This window comes from Nanorana parkeri, unplaced genomic scaffold (genome assembly GCF_000935625.1).
Source record: "Nanorana parkeri isolate BGI_ZX_2015 unplaced genomic scaffold, ASM93562v1 scaffold16, whole genome shotgun sequence".
Taxonomy (NCBI): domain Eukaryota; kingdom Metazoa; phylum Chordata; class Amphibia; order Anura; family Dicroglossidae; genus Nanorana; species Nanorana parkeri.
This window is the reverse complement of record NW_017306284.1, coordinates 2338830-2366456: the sequence shown is the minus strand read 5'-3', so window position 1 is coordinate 2366456 and position 27627 is coordinate 2338830. Positions and strand designations below refer to the sequence as shown.

General features: G+C 39.8%; 1 long non-coding RNA gene across 1 annotated transcript; it reads left to right on the top strand.

Annotated features, from left to right (window-relative positions):
* Nucleotides 1–2666: 2666 nt before the first annotated feature.
* LOC108789309 lies at nucleotides 2667–16778 on the top strand. Its single transcript, XR_001941391.1, has 3 exons — nucleotides 2667–2797; nucleotides 6887–6897; nucleotides 16769–16778. It is a non-coding gene; the product is annotated as an uncharacterized LOC108789309 (long non-coding RNA).
* Nucleotides 16779–27627: the final 10849 nt, after the last annotated feature.

Here is a 27627-nt window from a genome sequence, read left to right as displayed (position 1 = left end):
CAAAATAGATTTACATCCCTGAAGCAATATGGGCGTGGAGTCTACAACCGATTACATTATGGAAAAATGTGTAGTGATTGTCCAGACTGCACTGTCTTTTGCAGGATGGATGAGAGCATTTGGACATTTTACAAATACTGTGACCCAGAACCAGAGTCTCTTGAAATATAATTATGTCTTCAAGGAAATATATAGGTATTGCAGCTGGAGGTGTTTAGAAACAGCTGGCTGAAATTGTCACTTTCCTCCATATCTATCTGGACAAAATAATTCCTGTTCTCCAGCCTTCCCTTAGGAAGAACTTCCCTTGGAGTCAGAAAACCAAAGCAAACCAGGACAGTTCACCAATGGGTCACTTTCAGTGACAGTGTTGGAACAGTTGGAAAAGTTGTGCCTTATAACCCAGTACAATTTTAAAAGCCCAAGTGAAGTGTCCTCCATCATTACTGTCCCCGAGTCAGGTTGCATATACAGTAATAATTGAGGAATTATTTTTTAATTTGTTAACTATACACTGCAGAAAGGGCTAAAATACTCCGTGCAATCAGCATGCTAGAGAGCCGGACCACTTCTCAACACAGAACGCTTCAGCAGTCTAGACCAGTGCTCCAATGAACAGTGCAGATATGGGAGTTTTGCTGCTCTGATATATATTGTATTGGCATCATCACACAATAACGTAGATGTATAGTTGTTGCTTTTAAGTGTTTTTAAATGTTTTATTCTTTCTTTACTACATATACAATAAAAATTTAATAGATTTTATTGTATATGATTTGTTTAGTGTCAGTGCCTATACATGTACTGTAAGTGCCAATAAATTGAGGGTTAATTGTGACTAAGAAGTACTCTTCAAGGTTTATCTTTTTGTCTTGAATTTGTCTCATAAGATTATGATGCACTTCCTGTGCCCAGGCACCCATGTTCTCTGACCCCATAGCTGTATATCTGTGGTGTCAGGTCACTGCTGCCAGTCCAGTAGATTTGGAGTGAAATTTGGTGACGTTACTACTGTGCTGCAACTGTAGCAAGTTAAGAGTTGCTCAGCATCAATAACAACCAACATAAAGTAAGGGTTATCTTTTAGTGTAAGTGAATGACACAGGACAGAATTGTGAATTATTATGAATTATTATGAATTATTATGAATTAAAAATTGCAAGGCAATCTAGAAAAAACTGAATCATTATGCTTCCTACATCACATGTACGCTCATGTCCTACGGTGGTCTGACACTTCCTATCTCCTGACCTCAGTAGGCCAGTCAGATGTCCCCTGTTCATAGTCCCTTCCAGGGCTCAGGCTACAGCAGAAGTCTTAATTAATTGTGTGACCAGCAGGCTCCAGCCTATTACAGAGTCTCGCTCTCCCAGGTTGCTGCACAAGCCGTCTCAGCCAGACCAGCTTGCTCCAAGTTATCTTGCTTTTTATGTTAATGAACTATGAATGAATCTGTTGGCAACAGCTGTTCTGAACAATGACCCTACGGGGTTGATTTACTAACCTTATAAACATGCCACGAACAAGTATACACCTCTGTAGTGTGTTCCCTCCCAGCATGATCTATTGGTGGAATCTAGACACCTTTGTAGTGTGTACACACCCAGCAGGTGTGTTGTGCAAAGCCCTGCATGAATTGCAAGGTGATGTTGTGTAAATTAGCTCTACGTTGTGTTGCTTGCGTGGATGAATGCAGGAATGTAAATGCATGAGCTAACCATTTTTGTCTAAACTGTGAAGCAGCATTATATATGCATCATGTGCATGATTTTTCCATATATGGCATTAGTGGAAATATTCTTTTAGAGACTTGCATGCCGCTATTAGAGCGGCGTGTAGCCTATGGCGCCACCTGGTGCGTGTGTGTGTTTAGGTTAGTAAATCACCCCCTACATGTCAAATTTGTGGCAAAATATAAATCACTCTTAGATTAGTGAGAATATCAGTCAAATGTGTTTTGGAACTTGGACACTTAGCAAATAGTTGACCTTCTTCTAAATGGTAGTTACTTAGGCAAACATAAGGCAAAGGACTGGTCACTACTATTGCCTGTGGGCTTTCTGCAGCTTATCTTTTGTGTAGTACGGACTTACGGACCTTGTTCTGTACTGAAGAAAAGGTTCAGAAAGCACAGATCCACAGAATGAATGACACAGAAGCAGGGAGATCCTTGCACAATGCAAGTGTATGAGTCAGATGACCTACCATGACAAAAAAACAAGAAATAAATCCAATACTCACTAACTGATATCTTTCTTCATCAGTTGTAAAAGCTGAACTCCAGGCATCTATAAAAAACCCCTTCAGCAATTATTATTATACAGGATTTATATAGCGCCAACAGTTTGCACAGCACTTTACTAAACTGAAGGAGACAATACAATTAACAATACAATTCCAGTACAGGAGGGTTAGGAGGGCCCTGCCTGTGAGAGCTCACAATCTAATAGGTGGGGCAAATGATACAAAAGGTAATAACTGTTTGGGATGATTTAGTGGAAGAACTGAAAGTACTGTTATATCGAGGTGGAATAGGCCTCTCTGAAAAGATGAGTTTTCAAGGATCACCTAAAGGTGGACAGAGTAGGAGATAGGCGGACAGATTGGGGTAGGCAGTTCTGGAGGATGGGAGACACTCTGGAAAACTCCTGGAGGCAAGCATGCGAGGAGGTTACAAGAGAGCTGGAGAGCAGGAGATCTTGGGAAGAGTGAAGAGGGCAGTTTGGGTGACATTTTGACATGAGGTGGGTGATGTAGGTTGGGGCGGAGTTGTAGATGGCTTTGTAGGTTATTGTTAGTATTTTGAATCATTAGTGCAATTATCTACTAATTAAAAGTTTTTTTAAATACTTTGAGTTTGGCTGATTGGCTGGCTGTGTGCAGCTAACTCCTTCTCCGTTTCGCCATCCAATCCAACATAAGTTATCTAAAGAGAGGGTGGGATTTTTTTTGTAAATCCTAAAACTGTATTACACTTTGGTAACACATTCTTGAATTTTTAATAAATGAGGAGCCTCCTCCTAGTGCAGCAGAAGGCATGCGGTGATCCACTCAACAGGAGGTTGCAATGTTAGATTGGTATTGTCTAATGAATGAAGGTCAAGTAGGCAATTTCCTCACAGGCTGGGTTTGCTTTGGATTTACAAATAGTAGCACACAGAAAAAATGTTCTTGGACTTTCTTTTTTTTTTTTAATACAAATTCAAGGTTATCACATTTTGTACCTGTGCAGTGCAGCTTACAAATCGTTCAGCAAAGGCAGCAGATGCAGTTGAGTCTTGGGTCCTATTCACAAATTAATATGCAGTTCTCTGCAATACAGGCATTGTAATGCATTGATGCACATTGGGTCGGGATACATTAAGCATTCCATTTAAAATAATGAGCTGAAAGGCACCATGTGTTCTGCTGTGCTGTTTTGCACTGCAGCACCCGTGCATTTTAAAGGTGGGGCGATATTTACAATTAATAGCACTGCAGTGCACCAACTCACATAACAAGCGGCTACCAACCCCCTCAATACAATGCAAGTGGTTCAAATGAGGCTGAACCTTTTTCATCTGTTGTACAGTGTAATGTATATGAGTTACTGACTGGCAAAACACTACCCTTTAGAGCCCACCCAATGCCATATTTATCCTCCTTTAGCCTCCGTTTCTGTAAAAATTAGGATAATAGTCATCAAAAAGAAAAAAAAGGTCAATCTGCCCAGCTGGGTCACAGAAAGCAATACAAATCTGACAGTGGTTCTTACTCAAGTGGTTTGGGGTCCCACCTTAACTTCAAAAGGGGCCCCAACTAAACACTCAAAAGTATAGCCCAGAGGGCATTAGTGGGAAATGAAAGTGGGAATTGCCTTCGCTCACACTATCTCAGTACATGCGAATTTACAGGAGGTCTGTTCTCCACCGATTTCTAGAGTACTCACCCCACTATGGTGAGTGACTGTTTGACAGCTTCCAGTTCCTGATCAGTTCTAACTTCATCTACCTGTACACTAGTTCTTTTTATACTGCCACTGGAGATAAGGTTCTTACTTCTGCTCGTGCTTGTAACTTTACTGTAACTTGTATAAGTGTGGTAGACATACTGTAATAGCATCTTGATCCCATACATTTTAATGGGGCAAACAAAGTTTCAACATCATTCCCTCCAGGGGGACTTATGCAACATAGGATCTCCTGCAATAAGTCTTCTTCAGTTGTCATCCAGTTGTCATTCAAGAATACACTTGCCTCTCACATGACAAGATCTTCTAGTTTTCTCACTGTAGAAAATAAGTTTCTTCTTTCTGACTGCTTCTACAGAACCCAGCAACCAGTGTCCTTTCTTCTAATTGAAGGAAGATGTCCTTCAATCACAGAACATTACTTCATCCACACATTGCATTGGTAAAAAAGGGCCAAATGCCGGAAGAATCCCTTAAACCCCTACCTGCTCTATCCATAATTACAAAAAAAGTCTAGACTTTAGATACACTCTAAACTATTGGTGTCTGCTCCCTCAAACCCCCTCAACTAACAAAAAATCTGGATTAGATACTTCCTGCTGCAATATGCCATAAGCTTCTCGATCTGTAACTACGGGTAATCCAAGAATCCCCCAACACTGGGATGAATACGTTATGCACATTTTTGAAAGGTTACACTAAAGACTGCTCTTAGTGTGCGACACAATACAAGACAGAGCCTCAATCACCTAATGAGAATCGCCCAGCTCTACATTGTAGGATGTTGTGAGAGCTCTTCTTGGTAACCAAGTGGCATTCTGCAGGTTTCAGGGGTTCTGGTGTGCCCTGCAGTAACAGACTGGGAACCTACTAATTATCTGACCCTGGGCGGTCCACCGTTACAATACCTGGCACATTCAAATTGATACAGCTGTGTAGATATGTCTTAAACAAATGTATTCTCAATCCCCTTCTACTTTAATACTTCACGGCTGGCAACTCTTGCGACATATAGCTGTTGCTGGGATCAGGGGTGCCAGGTTTGCTTCAAAGCTAGAGTAGCTGGAGGATTATTTTAATTATGTGAGATTATTTTGAAAGAAGGTAAATAAAAGTTTATAAGCACATGGGAAGTGTCTTTTTATTTCTTTTAGCTACCTAGAGTGAAAACGCACAATGAAAAAAGTATTTCTTTGGCTCTATGACAGATGTATTTAGGGCAAACACGTAATACTTTTTGGAAAATAAGAGAAAATGGAATGTAAAAATAGATACAGTAAGAACAGTACAAGTTTTGATTCAGAAAATATATTTTGTTAATGTGGATCTGTATTCAAATGTTAACTTATGTCTTGCTGGGATAGATTAAAAACAAGTAATAGAAGAGCTGAAACACTTACTGCTGCTTCAGACTTCCTTCAGTGTTGGTTAGGTGTTCACAGTCCTAGATTCACTTTAAGTAGAAATCTACATAAATATACATCTCTTTTCTTCAAACTAACAATCCATGTAAATAATTTCATTCGTTTCTTACTGTTTATACATTTATAAACTGGAATTGTATATGATTATGTTCAATATTTGTGTAAAATCCCTATTTTACAAATAAAAATGTATATAGCGTGATTTATACATCGGTGTGATTTTAAAAAGAAAAGGGCCCAGCCGCCCCTCTTCACTGGACTCCTGCAGACTGTTCAGTTGGGTTTTATTCAACATTTTGTAACTCTTTCAATAATTTCCAGATCTCAAGGAAAAACTGTGTTTATAGGTCACAGTACATTGCTTTAGATATGATAAGCAAAGCATATGGCACACATAGAGTATTTATTGTCAAGGTGGAATATTTTTTTATTGCAATAGTTTTTATTGAGTTTTAACACATTTTTCAATGACAGAGAATGGAGTGGAAACATGAATGTAACACTGAGTAGCAATAAAAGCAGTTGCAAAAGTAATATGCAGTGTTTTCTGTTTATTGGAACTGAATAAACTGGATCTACAACTTCAGTTTCTATGTAAGAGGGCCATAAATGCCACTACCTCAAGAGTTTAGACATATGTCATCTATCATGGTAAAGATTTGTCTGAGATGGGTTTGATGAGGAAAGGAAAGGAAAAAACACAGGATTGGATTTATCCATTCCCAGAACTAGCATGCAGAGAAAGAAACACAAAGAGTAAAAAAAGTGAAAAGGGTGAAGAAGCAGAGGTGGATGAATAAGAAATGACAGGAAGAAAGGAAGGGGAGCACAGTGCCAGGGGTCTCTGTCCTTTATTATAGGTCATGAAGCTTTCAGTAGGAAGTGTTGGATAAAAGCATTGGATGCAGGGGCCCTACATCTGGAGGAACTTGTCAGTGTATCAAGTTCCTCCAGATGTGGAGTTTTCTGTTAATAAAAAAAAGAGCCAATGGGGGTGATTTACTAACCTAAACACATGCACGCACGCACCAGGTGCGTGTGATTTTCACACAGCAAAACGTATTTATCAACCAAAAATTCTCTAAAAGCATATTTCCACTAATGCCATATATGGAAAAATCATGCACATGATGCATATATAATGCTGCTTCACAGTTTAGACAAAAATGGTTAGCTCATGCATTTACATTCCTGCATTCATCAACGCAAGCAACACAACATAGAGCTAATTTACACGACATCACCTTGCAATTCATGCAGGGCTTTGCACAACACACCTGCTGGGTGTGTACACACTACAAAGGTGTTTAGATTCCACCCATAGATCATGCTGGGAGGTAACACACTACAGAGGTGTATACATGTTCGTGGTGTGTTTATAAGGTTAGTAAATCAACCCCAATGCATCATTTCACTTTAGTAAATTGCCTAACCTGTTTTTTCGGTGCATGAGCTATAGTAAGTTTATCTGATAAAAGTATAAAATTGGTTAGTTTGTACTGGGTTTTAGTAGGAATTGTAGGTGTAAAATGTAAAAGCTCCAACTAAGGAACTATTGAGATTCGGACGTTGAATAAATGCTGCAGAAGGTTATTAGACCCTATTCCAGAACCTACTGAACAGTGGGCATATCCGCCAGAAATGTAAAAAGTCCCCCGTGCCCTGGCGGCCCCTAAAGCATGGCCTGAATGCCCTGTGGGAAGATGTGTGAGTCTTAAAGGTACCATGTGCCAACGGGCAAGGTCCCTAAAGACAGAGTTGAGTGTAGTTGAGTGTAGTGATAAAATAGTGCATGACGCTTTTGGGGACCAAGTTAATAGCCAATTTTTCTCTGACTTACTGTTCCTCAGGTGTCTTTTCCACTGGGGGACATATGTATGTGCAGGATCATTAGGTAGATGGTTGAAGTGAAGAGTAAACTATAGTTATTGGTTTGTGTGATAATGGCTTGTAATGGCTAAAGGAGGTTAACTTAGGAAAGAGGCCCCTATTGCGAGGGAGTTATCTGATCTAATGCCTGATCTACAGATATCGAAAAAATTCTGTAGAGGAGGGCTGAAATTTGTTCCTAATCGCTATCCAAGAAAGGATCGAGTCCTTATCTAAGAGAAAGTAGGCAGTTGTAAAAGTGAAGGTAAATGGAGACTCCATCTCGGGGGGGAGGGAGGAGTGGGTGACCCAGTAGAGGGAGTAGAGGGAGGTGAGGTAAAATAACTGGAATACTTATTGTTATCCAAGAGTCTCAAAATGTGTTGCAATGGAGGACTCAAATTCCTAGGTCTCAGATCAGATGAAAGCCAGGGTATAGCTTGGAGGTTATAGGTGAATAATTGTTCTGTGCGCTGACAGAAAGAAGCTAATCCAGACCATAAGTAGAAAAAATATAAAAATGCTTTATTTATAAATAAAGCATTTTTATATTTTTTCTACCGTACTTATGGTCTGGATGAACTTCTTTCGGTCAGCGCACAGAACAGTGCTTGCGACCATTCTTTGTTTTCTTACATGTTATGCCTAGTTACAGACCCAATATGATTGGGGACGCCGTTTCTATGCATAAGTTAATTAATTTTTCTCCGGGGAACCTTTCTACTTATAGGTGAATAATGCGCGGTTTCCAGTTCCACCTAGAGTGGTTACTTCATTTGCCGCATATAAGAATATTATTGCGGTGATTTGAGGCATCTAGTAATATTTAAAAAAAAATTAGGAACCCTTAAGCCTCCTTGGTGCTTATGTATGTACATGTGCCTCTGGACAAAGTAGATTATTTTTAACAATCCACACTCTACATGATAAAATAATTTTGAGCAATAATCACCAAAATAATAATAATGGGCAGATAAGAAACACAGGCTCCCTAACACTAGTAGTCAATGTAGAAATGCCTCCATACATTAATGTTAAATGAAGGGAGGTTCCTCATTGCATCTATGATTAGTAAGAGGAAGACTGCCCCTTACATTGGTAGTCAGTGGAAAAATGTCACCTTACACTGATATTCAGTGAAAGAGCCTCTTTAATTTATGGTCAGAGATGAAGACTGCCCCCTTTAGATTGGTGGTCAGTGAAAAAGTGCCCCCCTTACATTTGTGGGCAGTAGAAAGAATGCTTCTCCTTAAATTGGCGGTCAGTAGAAATAACTCCTTCTTTACATTGGTGGTCACAGTAAGGAATGCCACCCTTACAGGAAGCTAAAAATGATCATTGGTATCATGGATCTGGCAAGTGACATTAGCCCCTGAACTACGAAGGCACAAACAGATGTAAGGGCAATCAACCACTGCTCAAGGAATCCCTAGCAACAATGGCTGATCTAGGGGGCCCCATTTCTGCTAACAGAGTGCAAGGTGCACTGTCACTGGAGGCAACTCTTCTTTGCTAAAACTGCAACAAGTGCAGTACCTTTGTTGTATTTTTTCTGGAATCTACTTTGCTCTGCATAGTGAGCCTGTCACTGGGTAATTGTCGCCAGCGACAGGATCACTAGTGTGAAGTGACGCTTAGGATGTCATGCTTTGGCTTGATCTTTACATACAGTCAAATCGTCTTTCAGAGTAATCAAAGCCTATATAGAGGCATCTTTTGTGCCCATGTCAACACGTTTACTTGCTTTTTGTCTCATAATGTTATATACAATGTGCACATTTTTAAGTCACAAAAATATATGTAGAACCTGTGTTTATCCTTTTCCTACAAAACAATGCGTAGGGGGGTCAGACTTAATGTGCCATAAGACATTCTGCATGCTAATGAGGGGATGTACAGAAGCTGCAGTTTATGCATTAGTTTGCATTAGCTGACAGGAGGTCGAAAAACATAAATTGCTTTCAGAGATAATTAATATTTGTGCTCTGGCAATTTACATTAATCTCTGCTCTGCAGTAGCAAACACTGCGGAAGTACTTGTATGTGGGAAGAGGGGCTTTGTTCTAATTGCTCATTTGACGTACTTAGTTGTGATTCCAAGGAAAGGACGTGCGCTTGCAAACAAATTCATAGCTGTAGCTTTGGTGGCAGGGGTCTGATGGGAGTTATCAAAGGCAAACATTTAGAAATTACCTGCATATTAAGTAATTAGTAGGCCAATGACTAGAATTGTTGAGGTATGCCTCTGATTAGTTAATGTCTACTTTTGGTTAAACATCATATGTAATTGAAAGGCTTGTTTAAGGTACACTCTAGTAATTAAAGTAGAACAATGGGAAAGAAATTACGTATAAAATGCAGTCTGTCACTATCATTACCACATTTGCTTTTGTTTTTCAGTAACATAGTTTTATTTCCTGTAGATCTGTTATTTTTCCACTCTCAGCAATAGGGTGACAATGATGGACAGTTTTAAATATACTAGAAGTAAAAAAAAACAAATAAAGCCTAGCTCCAGCTAACAATTTTTAAGTAGTTACATCTACAGTTTGTTATATTAGGATAGATTATCAAACCATAAACAGAAATTTTACACTGTTGATTTAAATTGCATAAATTAATATTATATATATATGGTGTGTTAAAAAAATTAAAAAGAAATCACATATATACCAATCTATACAAATTTATTAGAGAAAAAGAAATGTAATACAGTGCCCCAGATATTACCTTGTAAACACTAATGGATGAACAAATAAACAGTTGTTAAAAACGTCAATTGAAACAACGGTGTTTGAATGCCCAATGCCCAATGCCCTAGATATAAAGGGATAAAAAATGAAGAATAATACATGTCACATCAAGCTCATAAGGTGGGTGGTAAAACTACTAATTTTGCTAACACTACTTTATGCAATTTGCAAACAAGTACAATACCAACAAGTAGAGTTCATCCACAAGTGTTAAAGTGCCAGTATATAAATTGGCCTGATTAGATATAAATTCAACACGTAAAAAACAGCACTCAGAAAGATCATAGAAAATAATATCACAGTTTTGATCACTCATAGAGTTAAATGCATCAATACATTTTAAATTTTATTAAATACATGATCCATCAATCCATAAAAATAAAAAACGAAAATACAAAACAAATGTCTCCTATTGGGGGATAAACCGCACTACAGTATCCCTATCCGACAACCACTTTATACTGAGATGACGAGGGAGCATGAAGCCAGCTTCCCGGCCAATCAGAAAGCAGGGTGTCGCGTCATTAGACGGCGCCTGGCTTCCTGATTGGATGGCTCCGGCTGGGTACCGGACGAAGGCCACATTCTCGCTGGAGAGGCCCCGGGGGTGACAGGCTGCACATACTAAGGTAAGGTAACCTTACCTCACGAGGCCAGCTTCCTGATTGGCCAGCTTCCCGACCAATCAGGAAGCCAGGCAGCGCGTCATTACACGCTGCCCAGCTTCCTGATTGGCCGGGAAGTCGGCTCCATGCTCTCTCATCACAAGTGACGAGAGAGCATGGAGCCGCTTCCCGGTCAATCGCGAAACCGGCAGCGTGTAATAACGCGCTGCCCAGCTTCCTGATACCGGAAGTACTCGTGCTAGGCATCGGAGCATTTGGGAGAGTACGAGTACTTGCCCAAATACTCGGAATCGGCACCGATATCGATACTAGTACTACCATACAGTAACTAATTATGGTTTAACTGTTCGGATGGCATTCAGCTCAAAGGGTTTCTCAGATAAATCCACTTCATCAGGAGAAAAGTGAGGTATACTATAAAAAAACATAAATTAATATAGATGTCATTAATACCAAACATGTACAGACATAGCATATGTATCACATCACTGGTGATACACAGTGTGGTTTTACTTTAGCGAAGTAACAACAATAAAACATCTGGAACTATCCATTTAGGAGCATCCCCTGCCATTGGCAGGCTAAGTGGGCAGAGACAGTCCTACACAACAGTTGAGCAGGTCACCACTCTACCAACTTCAGTCAGCAATAAAACAAAAAAAGGCTAAAGTAACTAGTACCCAATGTATTCACCCAACCACAGGCCAAGGACTCCACCATGAGAGCTTATCTGCCTAGGAAAGTAAGTACTGGGGATTTGGAGATGTCAGCCTGCTATACCACTTTGGGGGGCATTCCACAACACCCTGAGGAGTAGTGCTACAATTGCATGATAGTGCGCTCCACAGTAAAAACCAACAAATCCATATAAACATACACTGGAGGCCAAAATTGTTGACAGCCATGGAAAATTTGGCCTTTCTTCCATTTGATATGAATTATTGCTTCTTGAAATGTGCTTAAATCCATTGTTATAAATCATTTCATTTTAAACTGAATCAAATGTATGATCACATCGTTTTATTTTAAATGTAATACTGAATTAAAAGTATAATTTATTTTTATATATCCATGATGGTTTAACATAAAAGGGTTTTAAAAAACAAACAAAGAGCATTCTTGGTTCTGACTGACCAGTGAGAAATTCTGCTTAACTAGCCAATAAGGTTTTGGATTAAATGTTAGTAATTGGCTACTTGTAGCACATCAAATCCTTCTTGAGACTATAAATACATAAAATAGGGCATCATTTAAGCCGAACACTAGCAGAAACTGTGCTGTGCCGTGTGAAAAAATGGTCTCAAATCAGATTTTTGAAAATGCATATCATTTTTCTTCTCTTTCAGTGGAAAAAGTCTTTTAGGACAGACTGGACTCAAATTAAACAAAAATTTTTTTTGGGTAATGGTTCTACAAAATCTAGATTATGGACATTTATATTGAGGTATGAGATTTGTGAAATGTCCAAACCAGGAAGAGGTAGAAAGAAGATGACTACAGGAAGCCATATTTGAATGTTACCCTGGGGAGAAATGTGTTTTGTGGCAGCTTTTTCTCTCAATCTCAAACTTTGTTGTGTTGCCAAGACAGGAAATAAATGATATCTCCCCAATGGAGAGAGAAAAAAAACCTTTTCTTTCTCCATCTGTAGAAAAAAAATGGGCTTAGGATATACTTTAATTTTACAATTTTTTATTTATTTATTTATTTATTAAGGCTTATTAGGTGGTTTGGGTCCTTAGAGAGAAAAGTGCTAAAAAAACACCCAGATTATTATGAAAATAAGTTGATCTCTTTCACATGTATATATATAAAACATGCATTAAAAGGACAATAAGGACAATATCTTATTTTTAATGAGCCACAAAGGCATTAGGACCATTTTCTTCCAGCCAAAGTTCTTCCACTTCTCTTCCTAAGGGGTTATACTCTGCAAAGTAGTACAGCATGGGCACATTACTATACTTTTTTACTACCTTCCTCAACAGAATAACAAACATCACTGGTGCCATTTTTTGTCCATATCAGAGTCTCTGGGGCTTTTTGTCATACACTAGTACTAAAATGGGCAAATAACCTGATCCATGGCAATTTATAAGAAAGACAAACTGGAGCGGTCACCAGGACAGAAATGGGGAGGAAATTCTAGAGGGAACAAGGAAACAGAAGGATAAAGCCCGAATGGGGTCTCCAGCCTTCTTCAGTATTCTATTTAAAAAAATGTTTTAGCTGAAGTTTTACTATAAAACTGAAACGGAAATCATTTAACAAAATTGTGCAACTCGCCCGCCCCAACATTTCAGATCAGATTGTATTTTGGCACCAGGAGATGTGTAGTTTTGTGGCTCTGTTTGCAAAGGTTTACTTGAGCTAGGATGTGGCACTATGCAAACGCAATAGTTTTCAATGAGCTGCCATATATCAACTTACTGACAAACTGGCAGATAGCCAGGGATGGATTTCCATCACTGGAGCCTGTAGGCACACAGCCTTTTGTGCCCAAAGCAATTCTCCTCTGCCAGAATCATCTTTTTTTTTACAAAGAACATTTTCTCGTTTAACTGACTCTAACTTGGCTTATAATACTGTTACAATATGGAAATAAACTTATATACAAAGAATGTGTTTCTATTCATGAATGTAAAAATGCAAGGCCAATATCTATACAGTGAAAGCCTATCTGCCCAAGTACACACACACACACTCTGCATGGTCCACTTTTTAAGTAAACCCCCCCCCACCCCCCTTTACTCGAAAAAGAACCATACACTTTTAAGTAAGCATAAAAAACACTGGGCTCCTCTCATGGTGCAAAAAATATTTTTATTGATAAAAATGGATATACAAATTATTCTCACAAAATAAGCAAGGGTTAAAGGCATCAATGGACGGCTAGTCCTCAGTGACTATTTCTGCTGTGTAGGTGAATAGGAGAAAATTAAAGACAATCCAAAAGCTCTGCTTGTCTGCAGAGACACGCTATCACTGCTGAAAGCGTTTTCGGGGACACTGAGTCACTGAGCACTTGCTTAACCCTTGCTTATTTTGTGAGTATAATTTGTATACCCATTTTTATAAATAAAAATGTTTATTGCACCGGGACAGGCGCCCAGTGTTGTTTTATGTTTTATACAATGTTCAGGATCCCTCATCTGAAACGGGGCAGCCCTAATGGATTTTAAGAAGCTGTTTGGGCCAAAGGAGGGTCTTTTTTGGTGCCTGTCGGTGTTTTTTCTGGAACTTTTAAGTAAGCACCTGCTGTGGTGAAAAGATATAAAATATACTTTTGTTTTCACTAACTTCTGTGGTGCAAGGGCTGATGTCACCATCCTGCCAAAGAGATCCCAGGGAATGGCAAGCAATCCAAATCTCAGAAGAAGATACATTAGAACAGTGCTCTGACTGAGATTTGGAGTACTCTACATTTGTTTAAGGTGGAAAAAAAACAAAGACTATAATGGACTATATCAATATACATTATATATTCTGTCAAATATAAATACAAAAATAATATTACCACTAAAGCTGTGTTCTTATTCAAATATTTATTGCACTATAGTATGGTACTATAATAAGGGAGAAGTTATAAAATGTTTGCAAAGCGAATAGCTCTGCGAACGTCTGAGTTTTAGATTTGCAAGACAATATGGGCACTGGATGGAGCAGAGCAGCATAGGAATTTCCTATACTCCTCAGCTCCATCTAGTGGCCATAATGTGCTGTGTATCTAAAACGTAGATGTTCGCAGAGCTGTTCACTCTGCAAACGCTTTATAAATACACCCCTAGGTCTGCATAGAATCCATAACCATCTTTTAATGCTTAAAGAACACATAAAATGACCTCTTTTATTAAATCATATAATAAAACACACTAACCAAAATAGAGTGAACAGTCTGATGAGTTCACATGCAAGTTCTCAGGATAAATCCTTAGCCATAAGCATAGGTATCCTAGTTGTATGTTATTTCAAATGATATAAATAAGATAGAGAGCCATTGAAAATCAGTGGCAGTTCTCCAATGCTGTATATCAAACAGAGTGACGTGTTATAATCTCAAAGCAAGCATCCAACATAAAAATCCAGAACAGCATTGCAACAATGTCACTCTGTTTTCTATACAGTATTGGAGAACTGCCACTGATGTTCAATAATCTTCTATCTTGTTTATATCATTTGAAACAACGGACAACTAAAGCTAAGGATTTATCTTAAGAACTTTTATGTGAATTTATCAGACTGTTCCCATTATTTTATATAGCGTGTTTTGTTATATAATTTCTTCCAAGAGATTTCTTCCAAGGTCTAGGACACAGGGCAGAGCAAGGTTTTAATGGGATATTAATGTATCATCATGATGTTTTAATTGTGTTTTGGCAATACAAATTTGAATAAGGACACAGCTCTAGTAGTGTTTTTAGTTTTGTATTTAGATTTGATATACGTTATATATCCATATATTCTGTTGTAGACTTTGAAATAAGTCTATTATTTTGTTTGGAATTATCATGTTTTATCAGTAGCCTCAAGACTTTTTGAAGAAATGGGAGACCATTAAACCCTAAATTTTGCATATTTAGTACTCTGCGTTCTCCAGAGCTCACCAGAGAAAGGATGACCTTACCCTCACCTTAGCATTGTGACTGGAAGCTGGGGGAAAGGTAAGTTATATATACTATATAAGTATACTAACTTCCCCCTTACAGGTTTATTTAATCTTTATGCTGCTATTCTGTGAAGGGAAGCAACCACAGGAAAAGCAGACCTTGAAGTTTAGCTGCTACACTGTGTTACATAATTCTGAACTGTGCATTACTCACTTCTGACCCCTGCACTCTGTGTTACTTACTGCTAACCTCTTCCAACTCTTCAAACCTTCCTTACTTTTTAATAGGGCCTTGCTAAGTTATCTCCTGAAAAAAGCATGCAACCTCATTCTTTGATCTCTTACATGATGCTTAGGTTAATCTGCACATCTCCAGGGTTGCCTACCATTGATCTACAGTATGCAGATTCTCACAAACTGTAATAACCAAATAGCACACTGGCCAGCTGCCATAGCTACAGAGATTGGGCTTTGTGTCTCATGCACTGCAGTTAGCATACTAATGGTATAGAGCCCAAATGAACAATTTGTTTACTTCCAATTTTTTTTGTGTGTGGTCAATCCTCGGTGTGCGCTGTCACTACTCTCCTTTGTGTGGGCTGTCACTCAGGCCTCATTCAAAATTTGTCTTCTTCTGAGCAGAATGGTTGAACATGGAAGGGAGAAGGGTGAGCATACTGTCAACCAGCAACTGCATTACAGATCTGAATATGATAAAGTGCTATAAGCACTTGGTCCCCTGGGGGATTAAGGACATGTTTTTCTAGTTTTGGTGATACTTCTTCTTTAAAGAAAGGAGAAGTGTCACAAGAGCAGCATGTAGGCTGATCACGTGCTTTAAATATCACTGACCAGGAACCAGTAGGTTGATAAGGACTTCTAACAGTTCTCTGACATCCTAGAGCTACATACTTGTTCTGGGCCAATGACTCATTGAAGCAATGGGCCAGCACAACATCCAGGCAAGTGGCATTCCCACAAGGAGGTCAGTAATGGTAGTTACTCATATTTCAATAATGACAGGCTTCATTTAAAAAAACCGAAAGTCCTTTATATGCCATACTCTTATTTTACATTTTCTCCAGCACAGAGCTCATTCTGAGGAAATGTGTGAAAAGGTCTTCAGGTAATATAAGCCCCAAATGCATTTAATGATGTGAGCAGCTCCTCATTAAAAAAAAAAAAAAAAGAAGGAAAAACTGGATCTCTCATGTCAAGTCACACAGTCACATCTCACCAGTTCATTATACGTTGTGCATATCATATGCCAATGTTACTTTAGAAGGCATAATCCTTTCATACAGCTGTGCATTGAAATCCAAAAAGAAAGAAAGGACAGGTACTCACACATGGAAATGGCAAAGTGAACAGAAAGAGCAATTATTTTTAGCGTGATGTTCTATGCTTGAATGGAGATCGAACTGACCTTCGGAAAGCAGACAGCCATACAAAGAAGAGCCAGCCAAGAGATTTCAATTTGAAAGATACTGTGAAAAGATGAGGCTCAGTTGCCTGAACAATGGAGCCTGAAAAAATATCAGTTGATAGGTTATTTAAAGTTAAACCACATAGCGTATCTACCATGTGAAATCTTGAAGATACTAAAATCAATCCGCCTTATTAGATTCAATCTGAATTGAGCAGATTTCTGGAAGGCTAATGTCTGTAAATCCAACTCAGTCCCTCCAGGTTCACCCAGGTCACCAGTTTTGTTTTTTGGTAATCCTTTATAAAAGGCTACAAACCCAGAACACCAGATCTATGTGTTGGTAATCCCAAACCAGGAGGACAGCATGCATGTGGCACCTAGAGTGTCAACAAGAAGCTTGTGTTCACTTCAAACAAACCTGTACTTTTTACATTGAGGTCACAGAAACAGGACTGCTGGATGACTCCAGTGCTGGTGCTTTTCCATTCACTCTCCTGTCAGAGCTCGAGAAAAACCCATGTCCTCCCGCTTTGGCTTTGCCCCCTGCTTCCCACATTGCAGCACTAGGTCTGAGTGTACAATCACAAGGCCTAAGCACTATTACATGATAAAGGGTGATATCATATTACTATTTTTTTTTTGGTTTTTTGACTGATTGCCTCACATTCTAAATCAATAAAGTTGCCAGTATGGTTATTCTCTAATTGGCTGTGAATCTGAGCCTGGGTTCCCTTGTTCCAAGTACCATCCTCTCTGGTTCTCAGAAATTGAGGCTACCCAGCACAGAACAGCTACTCCTAACAGAGATACATAATTTTTAATATTTGCACTATCAGGCTCTAATAGACTAGCAGTTAATCAATGGGAGTTGCCATTAAAGCTGCCAGATGGAAAATGACATGTGGGACAGATTTGGTCGTTAGCAGAGAGAGAGATTGTCCTAGGCTGCAGAAAACAATACAAAGAGGTCCATGGTGTCTTTTATCTACATACAGCTTCATGTAGATGACATATGTATTTCAAAGTTGTAGACCTGGCACTTTTGTACTGTTTGAAAGTAAGAAGGTTTAGGCTACAATTCCTCTTTAAAATATATAACAGGGGATATCCGCTCACTTTGGACAGATTTCCTCTTTCTTCCTGCTGTGATTATTGGACAAGAAGTGAAGGGAAATCTCCCCGAAGGGCAGCAGACAGTAAAAAAAAAAAAATGACAGGGATCTTAAAGCAAACCTTCACTCTTCAAAAGGGCTTTGCATCCTTGTAACCCTCCCTACCTCCGTAATCTAAAAAAAAAGCCAATTTTTTATTAGTTTAATATTGCTAACCAAGAAATCTCCCCGAAGGGCAGCAGTTGGCTTTACATTTCTAACCCTAGACCACCCCTTGCCTAGGCGAGAATGGCATGTCCTTTGCTCCAGCAGTCTCCTGTGACGTCTATGTCAAATATCCTTGGAGGCATTGGCTTCCACTCTGAGGAAGGAAAAGGACTGACTTAGCAGCATGTTATCAGGGGCCAGCTCTAAGAACCCAGGAAGAGAGAGACGGCTCCCAGTGATGTAATGAAAGAAGATGGCGATGTGGGCAATAGGGGATTGGCAGATCACAGTAGGACAATGCTAGCTTCTCTGCGAGTATGTTATTCGTGAATAACCCCAGCAACAAAGGCCAGAGGGGGTCTTAAAAAAAAAGACACATGATGGGGTAAAATTTCTCTTTAACTATTCCTGAATCTATCCATTAAAGTTTTGGTTTTGCATACACATTAAATACTTGATGGCTTAATTATATTTTTGCCGTGATATAGCCTAGTCCGGCACAATTTGTCATTTTATTTTAATGAAGGAAGATAATTGGTAGTCATTGCTTCTGTCATTGTCAAAAATTAGTGACTCATATAGCATGTCTTGCAGTAAATTAGACAGTGATTTGAGTTTTCTGTTTTGCAAAACATTTTGCTACATTTGATCTCCCATTATCAGTCTATAAAGTAGCTCTGCTTTTTTTCCTAACGTCACTGCTGCACAGTATTATTCGTGAGGCAATTTATTATATGTGGATTTACCACATGATACGCAAAACAAAATCTAATCCTTTGTAGTGATCCGCACAAAGTCATTAGGTTTTCAGGCACACAGGTCAATTAGCAGCAGAGCATCAAAATCAGTGAAATTAAAGATAAAATGATTGGTCTGTTCTCTTTGAAAGGAAATAGAAATAGCTCCTTTGAAGTTAATCCAATTGTCGTCACTCTTTTATCATGGCACCGAGGAAACAATATCAATCTGTTGCAGTACGACAGAACCAGCCATCACAAGTGCCTTCTATGAACTTGCTTTTATGTTTACAGGCCTAGATCTAGCCTTGTGTACATGGGGACAGAACCTTAGGCTTGCAAAGAAGAGAAGATGGCTACATAGCCAACACTTTAGATATAAAGCGTTTCTCAACCCCAAAACAAACATTTCACATATATCAACTTACCAGTCCTTAGATGTGGCTGATTAGTTTTTTTTTTTTCAGGCTTTCTTTCCTTATTTTCACCTGCTGATCCTGCAGGTAACACACTTCCTGCTCTAGGATCGCTAACTGTATCTATGGAAAAGCAATGATGTCACTTTAGACTGCTCTCCTGATTTGGACTATAAATACCTCCTCCCCTCCTCATCTCCATTACATAGCAGGAAACACGGATATCATTGTTTGAGATATCACTTCAGTACACAGAAAGATACCAGGGAACTGACATTGCATTGTGGTAAAGAAGCTCATTAATTTAATATATGGCACGCATTATATGCATTTGCAACCATTGCCAGTGAATGGTCATCCTTGTGAATGGAACTCTCAGACCTCCAAAACACATAGTAAAATGCAAAATTTATATTACTTATATTTTTGCCATTGTGTTACCAGTCTTCTCAAGACAGGAAGTGACAGTTGTCACTGGAGCAAGTGTCCTCCAGGGGAGATCTGGTTAATAATTAAATAATTTAAAACTGAAATCTGTTCCTCTTGTGGCTTAGTAGAGCAGACCTCATTATTTGTTCTGCCATGAAAGAGGACAGCTTAGTGGTGAACTATTTAGCATGATTGTAGAAAATAAAGGAGGGACACCAGGCAGCATTCAATGGGGATCCTACTTTTAAGGCAGCGAGTAGGCGATGTAGGGGAGGTAGGGGAGCTGTACGATCTACAGAATAAACTGGTAAGTGGTCCTTAGGGGGGCTGGAACAAGTCATGCTCAAGTGAGTGGGCATAAGCTGGTTGCATCCCACTGTTTTTTTTTTAAAAGAACCCCTCCCAGGTGATACACCTCTGCAGCTTGCACAGGTTCTAACACTCTGCTCATAACATGCTGTGGTCTTTGTTTTATTGTTGTCTACTTCCATTGCTGTGTCACCTCTCGCCCAGCTGATGACCTCAGTTTGGTGAACACTGTCATTTCCACCAGGTTGCACACAGTTGCTGTACATTTCTAGAGACGCTTCTCACTCATAGGGTCCAGTGCAGCTTTTGAATCTTATTAAATCCTTCCCCCGCATGGTCATCTGGTCCATGTCCTATCCTTGCTGCTGCCTCCCGCAGTGTGCGTTGTGTGACACAACTACATACAGCTTTCCCTCTGTGTCACAGACTTTACTGTGGTTCATTGTAAAAAAAACATTGTACAATGAACTGCAATAAAGTCCGTGGCATGGAGCGACAGCTGTATGTACCAGTGTGTGTGCGGGCCAGGGATCTTCTGAATGAATTGAAAGTAACAGGTCATTGGCAGCTGCCTGTCGTTGGCAATCACTGAGGCGGAGCCAATACCCGGCTCTGCAGGCACCCTCTCCTGTGCCCCCTCCCCTCCACTGGCCGCCAAGGAGGACGCAGATGAAGAGGTGCAGTGCTGCAGCCTGCATATGTTGGGTGAGGTTGGGGGAGTCTGTGGGTAATGACTGGCTTGGGGGAAAGAGGGGATTGGGGGACTAGGTGGGCTGGTGGTATTCAGCATTGCTGTATAATGATTATACAGCATAGCTGAATACCACCATCCAGGGGCGGACTTAACCCTTCGCCGTCTCTCTGCCGCTAAAGATGCGGCTTTCTAATCGCGCAGCCGCTCGCTCCTCAAGGGGGTACTCGGGAGGCCCCAGCGGGCGGCCCTCTAATATGCCGGATTATGTGATTAGTACACAGCCCCTGTTCTTCTCTATAGGACTATGGGGCCGTAAGCCGCCCTTTGCTCACCCATCCTGCACATCGGTACGGGTGATTGTACTCATATGCTCGTACGGACGTGCAGGGATTGGGATAGCTTTCCCTGAAGAGATGAGTCTTAAGGGATTGCCTAAAGGCAGTCAAGGTGGGAGATAGACGGACAGGTTGGGGTAAAGAGTTCCAGAGGATGGGAGAGACTCTAGAGAAGTCCTGGAGGCGAGTATGGGAAGAGTTGACTAGGGAGCTGAAAAGCAGGGGGTCTTGGGATGAGCGGAGTGGACGGTTAGGGTGATACTCTGAGACGAGGTCTGAGATATATCCGGGGGCGGAGGTGTGGATGGCTTTATAAGTGACTGTTCATATTTTGAATTTTATCCTCTGGGCGAGTGGAAGCCAGTGGAGGGATTGGCAGAGGGAGGTTACAGACACTGAGCGGTTGGTCAGGTGGATGAGTCTAGCAGCTGCATTCATGATAGACTGAAGGGGGGATATCCTGTGTAGTGGAAGGCCAATGAGGAGGGAGTTACAATAGTCAAAACGAGAGATAACAAGGAAGTGGATGAGTAATTTAGCGGTTTCATTGGTGAGGAAGGGGCGTATTTTGGAGATGTTACGAAGGTGAAGGCGGTAGGATTTGGATAGTGATTGGATGTGGGGAAGAAAGGTGAGGTCCGAGTCAAGGATGACACCTAGGACTTTGGCATGGGGGGAGGGCTTGATAGTTGTGTTATCAATCTCAACTGAAATGTTGGGAGAAGGTGCACGGGCGGGAGGAAATATCAAGAGCTCAGTTTTTGAAAGATTGAGTTTTAAGAAATGTTGTGACTAGCAGAGAGCCCGCACTGATCACCTGACAGTCCGCATTGGCCACCTGAGAGCCTAATTAGGGAGACGCCTCTGCTGCACCCACATGCACCTGTGAAACTCTCTGGACCCCTGGTGAGAGCCCGTACAAACCTCCTGAGACCCTGGGGACATCAGTCGGCGAACCCAGAGCAACACAGAGTATGTTGCTTCATATTGTTTTGCATTGCTGTAATATGTATTGCTGGGATTTGTAGTCCTCTATAGCTGATGCTATTCTGCATTGCTGTATAATGGTATTGCTGGGATTTATAGTCCTCTATAGCTGATGATATTCTGCATTGTTGTATAATGCATTGCAGGGACTTGTAGTACTCTATAGTTGGTGTTACTCTGCATTGCTGTATACAGCATTGCTGAGATTTGTAGTCCTCTATAGTTGGTGGTATTCTGCATCGCTGTCTAATGTATTTCTGGGTTTTGTAGTCCAAGATAGCAGATGGTATTGGTATTCTGCATTGCAGTATAATGTATTGCTGGGATTTGTTGTCCTCTATAGTTGGTGTTACTCTGCATTGTTGTATAATGTATTGCTGGGATTTGTAGTCCTCTATACAGTAGTGGAACTACCAGGGCCACAGTATTCACAGCTGCAATGGGGCCATTGTATTTTGCCACTTGGGGGGGTGACCCAGAAAGGATGAAGAGGGCCCTGGTAACTGCTGACATTGCCAGTTACCGGGTCCCCCTTTCTTCAGTTTTGTGCCCTCCATCCTTCACACTGCGCCTGGACCGCGTGTATCACAAGCTCCAAAGGAATAAAACATAGCAATGTGCACTGTTGTTTGGTAGAGGATCCATTCCTGCACAAAAAAGTGTCAGGATGTGTTAAAAAAAGGCACAATTGCTGTTATACATAACAAACAATTGCAACGTATAGTGTTATTGCAGTATTCAAACATTGGTTTGGTTTAATTATGGTACATGTACATGTCACCAATGTGCAGTGCTGTGCTATAAAGTCAATTACTTTATGTGGTGTGCACTTTTGTGCTTTAATTATAGAAACATCAAAATGAGTCATAAAAGAGTGAACTGCAGGACTATAGATTCCTTCTTCAGTACTAGTGCAAAAAAGTCATCAGGAGCACAGTCAACACTAGAAAGCAAATCTGTAATCTGGAATGATAAATGTGTCACTGTTTTAAACAAGGTTAGGACTGTATGATACGTTAAATAAAATATTAACCGTTCTGTAAGCGAAACGTTATTTTCTGGCAGTGCCCCTCCCGAGAATAGATTCTGGATCCGCCCCTGGTCTACTCAAGATGATCTATTTATTAGCCTGCCATGTGTCTTATTTTCTCTTTACTGTTGGATGTAAGGTGCCTAGCACACACCATGGAATCAATGTTTCTGCAGATCCTGGAATATCTGTAGGTGGATGCAAATGTTAATTAACAATCTTCCAGATACTGGAAAAGGAAATTACAGTTTAATGGGACAAATCCTCCTGAAATGAAGTCAAGTTAAGGCGTGTATCACAGCAGGTAACATCATGCAAACAATAGGCTCCTTCTGCACTATTAGATGAGATCCTGAATACTGCCGTAGATGGATTTTTTCTTCAAACAATACTCTAGAATTAGATAGCAAATAGGCTAATTTAATCAAACATTGGCATCCACTATTCATAACTAAAGAGAGCTCTTCTTAACTTAAAGATATCATCAGCATTTCAGCTGCAACAAATTAATAAGTACATCCAAGGATATTAAATTGTGTCTTTTTAATTAAAAATGCACATCTTCCTTATTTTGGCATGCGAATTTTAGAGCTTCCAGCAGGAAAACATAACAAGAAAAGAAGATGATTAATTACAACTCTGCATAGCGGTTGATATTGTTGTTATGACAGGGAAGTAAATCTGTAGAAGATTGATGGTTTGGAAAGTAACTGTTCCATGCACAGTGACAAACTTACAGACTTTTACATTAAAAATCTGCAAAGCATCAACAGACTCATAAAGGTTAATTCCAAACAGAGTAGTTATTTCAATTTTGCATGGGTGCTAGCCATTGAATATTACAGCCTATGGGCATCTCAGATCTGTCAGGGACTCCAGTCACGGGATACCTCCACAGAACTTCCAGCTCCATTTAATTTCTGCCAACATTACAAAAGCAATAGTGTCATGCTCCTCCCATGGATCCTACATATTGATGAATACACAAACAAATGGAGGATGTAATTTCCTAATGTAAAACTTAGAAATGCAGTGTAGTGAGGATCCACTGAGGGAAAGCTGAGTTTAATGGGCCGTCGCAGTCTTTTTTACTGGTGCATTGGCTTCCTGCTGTCTCAAATCCCTCAGTGACCGACCAGCACCAACCAAAACACTGACATCCACCCTGTCAGTTTATGCTTAAAAGAATTACTGGTTCAAATCATCAGGGGAAAGAGGGTTAGGAGTTACAGGATACCCAAAATGTAGCAGCATGTACATCCACTGTTTAAAATATATTGATAAATTCCCTATTGTAAGAGGTGAGACTTAGAATTCTGTTCTGTCAATGTATCGGCAGTCTCATGATGTCATTTCTTAAAAAAAGATACAGGGGTCAATTTTATATAAAAGTATCCACAGCATTGGATACACAACTCCACTCTTCCTTCCATACTTCCTCCCATATATGTGATTCTCTGGTCTGGGTAGGGTATTTCTTTATCTTACCCATACTCAATACATGCCTGATATGGTTGGTCAAGTTGTCTAAGTGTCGTTCACAAAGCCCCATTGCTGCTCCATATCCTACAATAGAAGCACAGGGAGTAATGTTGCAGTAAAGCCAAATTTCAAGTCTCAGCCTGTTTCCAGCCACCAGCCCCTCAAAGCTTCTTTGTCGTCTTTATATTTTTATATAGTTTTTTTTAGATAACTATTTTCAATGGATCTTCAGCGCCGTTTGCATAATTTTTTCGGTGCTCTTCCTTCCTTCTCTCTGTAGCAGTGAGTGAGTCATGAATTTTGCAGATAATGGTGCAATGACATGGTGCTGTTTCCTGCATCATTGTCCTGTAATCTTAGGGCATCTTGATGACACCGCCCCAGGGGGCAGGTCTTTGACACCTTGGGCTCACAGGAAGTGTGTTGAGCATCACTAAGTCCAGAAGAGAACTGCTGCTGCATCTCAGAGTGATGAGTTGGTGGGGGCAGCACTGAAAAGTAGGTGATAGTTGCAACACGAGCTTTTTTGGGGCGTTGTATTGTTAATTTTTTTATACAGTGGAGTTCATATAATATAATGGAAATAATTTCAGTGAAGAACATCTTTAAGCAGGACCCTTTTTTAACAATATCCGACTGTCTGACTTACCTGTGGCTCTTTCTACTTTGAGTCATTTTGTAATAATACATTTTGTAATGTAAATTCAGCAGTGTGCACTGCAGCCACATTCACAATAAAGATGAATCATCTGTAAACTGACCAGAACAAATGCACACTAATGAAATGTGAATGCTGTGGAAACTCCAATATGCATGTAGAGTTAGGGCTTATTTTTAAAGCAGTTAAACAATCACTCCTTTAAAATACATGCACCATGAAGATTAACATGCAGTGGGAATTTGGTGAATGTCAGATTAACTGCTTCATAAATATGCCCCTTAGGCAACTCCTGTTGTTGTAAACTTTGAAGTTCGTTGCAGCTAGGAGATAACATCAGCCTGTTAAATAATGAGAGGGAAAGCAATGACAAGCATTTTCTGTGAACCTGTATATATTGTTGTACCATTAATAAAGATGTGGTAACCTTCATTTGAAGCCTTCATTTGAAATCTAGTTTACAACTGATAATAATATCTGCCAGCATGGTGCAGACAGGGTTAATTATCACAAACATTACCCTCCCCACCCCCTTTGCATTCCAGAAAGAAATTCAGAACACAGAACATTTTTTGAGAAGCAAGCAAGTTTTATGCAAGCAGCAATTACATTTTTTTTATGCGATGTGAATGAGAAACATGTAGCAAATATAAGATAGATGTTATCTCAATTTGGCTGCTAAAGTGGAAATACACTTTAAACTTGCTTGTTCTTTAGTTATTCTCTTTTTGGTCATCTTTCTCATTGTGTCAGTAAATTTCTGATTGCCTCCCTGCGGACATCTTTACTTTAACAATAACGTAAAAAATAATTTCTTTCATGTTTGTCTAATTATTTGGGCAGTTCTATTTCTTAATACAGCTAACTAATGTTTAATTGACTGTGTCTGTGATAATTTGTTGCTTATGTGGAAATGTGCATGTGTCCTGTATGCGATTGTGTTTGGCGTGGGACATACAAGGTAGCTGGCCTAGGCTGAAAATTGGGTAAATCCTATAGATGTGGTGAAGGCAACTATTGTATGTATGTTACTTGGGCACCTTAAGAATGTAACTTGCACTTGCTTTATAATACTTTTTAAAAATTCTCCTTGTGCTGTTTTATACTCACCAGACCCCAGGCATCTTGGCTCCATGAACTTTGCCTTATTTCTTACCTCATCATTAATTTATTGTCTTCATGTTCTGTTTACAGGTTCCTGGTCAAGTTCATTGAGCTCACAGGAAACAACTAACAACTAACTAGCCCTATGGGGCCTGTTCCGTGGCCTCGGTCCAGCTTCGATGCTTTTTTGAAAGTGTTCATTTCTTTATAAAGATTTGATGTGCTAGGCTGAAGTGTACTTTGGAAAATATGCAACAAGCAGAAAAATTCCACTTCTAAAGCGAACCTGGCAGTCCCTTGAACTGAACCAAACCCTGCGGTGATGCTAAATTTCAGTCCACTTGCTGACATCACAACATATCAGAAGTGTAGCTTGGAAACGATCAAAGTGAGGCTTATAAGTTCATTTCATGGAAGGATTTTTAAGCACTTTTTCTGGTGACCTTTAACCAAACCTAGATTTATTTAAGTGACATGTTATATATCAAACGCAGATATCTAAGATCAGCACTCAACAGCTGGCATCACTAGGTGCCTGTACAATACCACTGCCATCTTGTTATACTGCTATTCAGTACCATGATAGCCTCCCATACCATCAAGCCTTTCAAATTTGAATTAAATGAAATAGTAAATCCTTATAAATGCATTTGTGTTTTTTAAGGCTCGTTCTGGAAATCCACTGTTTATAGTGCTGTTTCTGCATTTATACACAATTTTTAAATCATTTTTCTCACCCTTTACCCTGTCACCTTTAGCCCCTGCACACCACACCACACCACCAATGTGTGGGAAAACAAGCGCTAAGCTTCCTCAAGTATTCCTGCTGAGGTCATGAGGAGAAATAGATAGGGTAAAACTCCCCAACAGTGAAACAAACAGCATTCTAACCTTCTACTTCTTTATCCAAAACAAAACAAAACTTGGAGTTTAAGCTTAAAATAAATTCACCTGTAGTACGTTCTCCAGGCTAAACATTTGCTGCTGTAATATATACTGTACATACACACACACACACACACACACACACCGATCAGCCATATCATTATGTTTCATGTAGCCACCACACTATTTGTAGTAAATGCCTGAGTGCTCATTCTCAAAAATATCCACATAAATCCAAGTGGGTATAGAGGCCCTCACGGGACTTAAACCAGAGATAGGTCAAAGTATCAGCATTTTATTGTCAACATTTCTACGGAGCTCAGTCCATCTTCATCAATGTAAAGACAGACTGAACTCTGTCAAAACATTGACAATCTCTGCTGCAAAACCCATGTGTTCCTCTATACCCACTTGGATTTGTATGGATATTGTTGTGGACACCTTACACATAGAGTGTGGTGACTACCCCTATATAAATATATATGTAGTGCTCCCCCCCTAAGGAGCCGCTGGAATTAACGCGTCTTCCATAGCTTGTCTAGGGAATTTAAGCAACCTGGCTGCCCCAATAGCACTTAGAACCCTC